This window comes from Octopus bimaculoides, chromosome 4, assembly GCF_001194135.2.
Source record: "Octopus bimaculoides isolate UCB-OBI-ISO-001 chromosome 4, ASM119413v2, whole genome shotgun sequence".
NCBI lineage: Eukaryota > Metazoa > Mollusca > Cephalopoda > Octopoda > Octopodidae > Octopus > Octopus bimaculoides.
The window spans coordinates 96,558,831-96,563,719 of record NC_068984.1 but is presented as its reverse complement, the minus strand read 5'-3'; positions in this window follow the sequence as shown (position 1 = coordinate 96,563,719).

Sequence of the window (4,889 nt, the reverse complement as noted above, 5' to 3'; positions counted from 1 at the left end):
TATATATATTGTTGAAGCCATAACGGTTTAAAAACAAAGGTAAGCAAGAAATAATTCCTTTTCTATCCAAACGGTTTTTTAAACCCGAAATTCACAGGCTATTATTTGTTTCTTTACTGCTTCGAGTTTCAATGTCCCCGCCCCCAAAATTGTTTCCCGTCTATCTCAAGTCTTTTAAAATCTTATGAGCCGAATAACATACAATTCTCGCTGCTAAGAATAAAGTTTCTAAAATGGAGGATAAAGTTCGATGGATTGCTTTAGTCCTTTAGGAGAGCTTCTGTCATAGTAACAAAAGATGAGGGTCCGAGCACCAGGGACAGCTTTCGACCCCTACTATCCGAAGTTTTTTTTTGTTTTACTCCCATATTTACTCGATATTATGTATAGGTTTACTGCTTTGTGCTTCAGTATTCTAAGAAGTAAAATATATAGAAAAATATACATTTATAACAAATTTCCAATCAGTTATGGATCAGTTTGAGTGAATAATACCTTTGTCGAATTATGGTGTTCTTTGTGGTGTTCAAATGTTTCAAGAGGTGGACCAGACATGAACAGCTCACATACACATACATACACACAGACTTATTCTTTCATTCTTTCTTCTCATCACAAAAACAAACATATGTCGATATAATGGCTAAAAACAACTACGTGACCTGAGTTGGTCAATGTAGGCCTAAACAGATTTTAAATTTCCTTTAAATTCTCTCAGTTCTTATCGAAGTTGGGTGTGTTCTACAACCACGAAACTTAAAGTAATGTGAAACTGAGTCCAAACTCTTACTTGATATTTTTAACTCTAACTAAATGCATATTGAGTGTTCCTTCCTTTCCTTTGTTTATTCACTCACGTATGTGTTTGTGTGTGCATGTATGGCAGAGTTTGCATGTGTATACATATGTATGAATTTTGATCTGTATGTGTGATATATATGTGTACATATATATATATATATATATATATATATATATATATACAAATATATACACAAACATAGACATGCATATAACGCGCGCGCGCATACATACACACACATATATATTTATATTTATATATGAGTGTACGAACGTTTGTTAAAATTTTACCAATATCACTAATAAAAATTAGTGATATTTTTCCTGTTCCCTTATTTTTTCTCTACGTTTATTGAAGCAATAAACTAGCTGGGTCTATCAACACACCTAAATGTCAGGTTGAATTGCTTTTAATGATATTCATTATTGCTGTTTTATGATATTCATTATTGCTGTTTTAATAGGCAACATTCACGCAATGATCTTATCTTAATGAGAATGTAGCTACGGCACGAGTTAACATTTCCTTCACCCTTATTTCTTGAGTTTCAGTATCTGGTCTTAGTTTATTCATAGGTTGTATTATCTATGCATAATTGTACATAGCTATAAATCTTACTTTACAAGCGAATCTCCTTCCGTTTGGTTTTCAAATTGTATTTAAGATTGTTGTGTTACCAACTCATTTTTTTTCTGTCAAGTTTTGTCTGATGTAACGGACTGTGTTGCAGCAGCTACTCGTAAATGTATGGTAAACTGGTGGGATATTATCGTAGCTTTATGTCCAACGTTGCTCATATAATCAGGATGCTTTGAACTGCCATGGTTGGTTATGAATTCATAAATTTCATTAGTCATCGGAAATGTATTACAGTGGTTTGGGTTTTCGTGTTGATCAAATTTATGACTTTTTCTATTTATGATTATTTTACTCTTTATTGAGAAGTGGGGGGAATGACTCTTTTTAGAGGGCTTCTAAAATTGCTGGAGAGAGGGAAGGAAAAAAGTGTCTTCAAACTAGAGACCTGTCCCGAAAGCTTGTAATACAGTGTATGAACTCTCCTAAAGGTACCACGTAGTGGGTTTAAACTTGGTAATGGATTAAGTTCACCATCCAGGTGGGACATGCCGAGATTTAAATTCAGACTACGAAGAGCCGGAATAAATAACACGAGGCAGCCTTCGATGGGTAATTTTTTATCGACTTCGAGAGCATGAAAGGTCAATTTGACTTCTGTTAGATTTGAACTCATTGCATGTTGTGTTCATATTATATTGTAAATATATATGTGTAGCTTTTTTAGTGTTTATTTGGTGTAAAGTACTGTTATTAAGTTGAATTTATGTCTTTATTTTTATTTACTGGTGTTTATTTAATATGTGTCTTTTTTGGAAAGTTTTGTTTATATGAAATATAATTTAATGTACAGGAATTGGTTAGTATTTATTATTATTATTATTATTGTTATTTACTTTTAATCTGCGTCCTAGGGCGAGAGAAGAATAAGAGATGTTACAGTATGACTAAAAGCTTGGGGAGGTAGAGTGGGAGGGAAAGTAGCAAAATATCTTCATGTAATACGACACAGACATTTAAATTGACAGGGTTTTTCTAAGGATGCGGGAAGTACTTGTTAGCACAATCTTTTGGATTTCTCTGAGACATGGTTCTCCTGGGATATTATCTAGATGTTTCTGACATCCCGTTTTTATCATACCTAGGGCACCCACAATAACAGGGACAGTTCTCGTTTTAAGATGCCACATCTTTTGTATTTCAGTTTCCTGGTTCTTATATTTACTTAAATTGTCAAATTCCTTTACAGATATATTTTTATCTATGGGAGCACTTACATTTATTAGCGTACAAGTATTTTCTTCCCTGTCTTTAATAATTATGTCTAGTTGATTAGCCTGGATTGTTCCATTGGTGTTGACTGGAAAATCTCAGAGGATAGTAGCATTTTTACCTTCAATGACTGGTTCAGGATGATGTTCATACCAGTAAGGAGTGTTGATTTTGTAGTGTTTACATATTTCCCAATGTAAAGACTGCCCTACCCTATTGTAGCGATTTTTGTATTCGTTTGGTGTCAATACAGGACATCTCGAGACGAGACGGTCTATTGTTTCGTCAAATTTATCGCAGAATCTGCATTTAGGGTTAGAACCGTTTTGAAGAACGTTGGCCTGGTGGAAGGAGAGGTGTATTCCACTTGGCCATGCTACCTTGTAAGAATTTGGAGAATGCATGAGAGATCTTGTATATCTCAAGGGCCTTGAGTAGCCAATCACGTGGGACACCATCAAACACTTTCCTGTAGCCAGGTTCTTCATGTTGCTCCGGCAATTCTCTACAATAATTTTGTTTATGAGTAATTGATCTTTGCATCCATAAGAATTCCTTTTAAACCTTTTTTGAGATTGTGGAAGGAAAGAGTTCTGTTCAAGGAAAGTGTGTATTCTTTCAGTTAGTATCGATATGAGGATCGTGAAGGTGGTGTTGAGATATGTAATTGGTCAGTAGTTCTTTGAATTTTTCGTGTTTTCAGTTTTTGGTAGCATTTGCTCTGGGTTCTGGATGACATCAGTTAGGGACGCAGCAAAATTTTGATGTACTTCTGTCAAACAATTCAGCCAGAAGTTAGGGATCCGGTCCACTTCTGCGGTTCTCCATTTGCGATACTTTCTAAGAAGACATCTTAGCTCTTCTACTCCTATTGTCTCCCGTTCTTGTTCCTCAACTTCATCCAGTCTCACTTTCTCACGTTCTATCCAGTGAACTTCAGCATTATTTTCTTTTTTGTTGCTCCATACCTTCTTCCAGAACTCTTCCATTTTCTTAGTCTTAGGTGACTCCTGTACTTCTATCTTGTTTTTGTCAATTTCCTTGTAAAAGTTTTGCATCCGTCTTGAATACCCTGTTTTATCGATAAAATTTGATTCTTTTGTCATACCTTCTGATCCGTTTGTGTTCAGTTGTATTCGTTGTTTCACTCGTTCCTTGGTTGCAGGGTGGTTTATAAAATCTTTGATTTTATATTTTTGCTTGATTTTTCCAGCTTGTTTCGTCCTAACATTTACTCTTCTAGCAAGTTCATTCAGAACTGATACATCCATAATTATTATTATTATTGTTCAGTAGTTTTATTTTTATAACGTGCTTTCACTTCACTACCGAGCGCAGCTCTGTGCGCCTTGGGTATGTGCTGTGGTTTGCTGTGGTGCTCTTATGTTTACTGTATTGAAAGTGTTTTGCGTAGAATGTGTGCAGTACCCAGTAGTGCAATTTTCTGTATGTTATATATATTTGTAAGTCCTGGTGTTTTTGTTATGTATTTGTCTGAATATTTTTTTATTATACCTAAGGCACCTACTATGATAGGAATTGTTTCTGTTTTTAGATTCCACATTCGAGTTATCTCTATTTCCAGGTCTTTGTATTTTGAAAGTTTTTCCATTTCTTTTAGAGAAACGTTGTCATCTGCTGGTATTATTATTATTATTATTATTATTATTATTATTATTATTATTATTATTATTATTATTATTATTATTATTATTATTATTATTATTATTATCGAGTGAGAGAGCAGTGCATGCCATCAAAGTGACACTGGGGTAAAATATACAAAGCTCAGTATACCCATCATAACTATCCGTCTGATAAGGGTACACCAGGCACATGCAACACAACCATATGTACGTGACATGGTGATTTCATATCAAGATAAACAACGCATGATCTCGCAGGTGGGGCCCAGTTAGAATTTCTTCAGGTCGAGTAGCCCATCCCACTCAAAAAGTCCCTGAATAAGGTTTGTTTAAGGATGATGAGCAAAACACCCATGTTTCCAAAGGTGAATTATTCAAACCCCAAAGAATTCCTCTCAACACATGGCTATGATGCTACCCCACTACTTCTGCTCATGGTCAGAGATGCACATATTGTCAGCCACTAAGAGACATGCTCAACTGGTTATGGTCAAACAACTGACAAGCAAATCTGTGGTATTAAGCAGAATATTAAGCAGAATATTAAGCAGAATATTTTTATTGAAGTTTTACTCGAAATTAAAGTTGGTGAT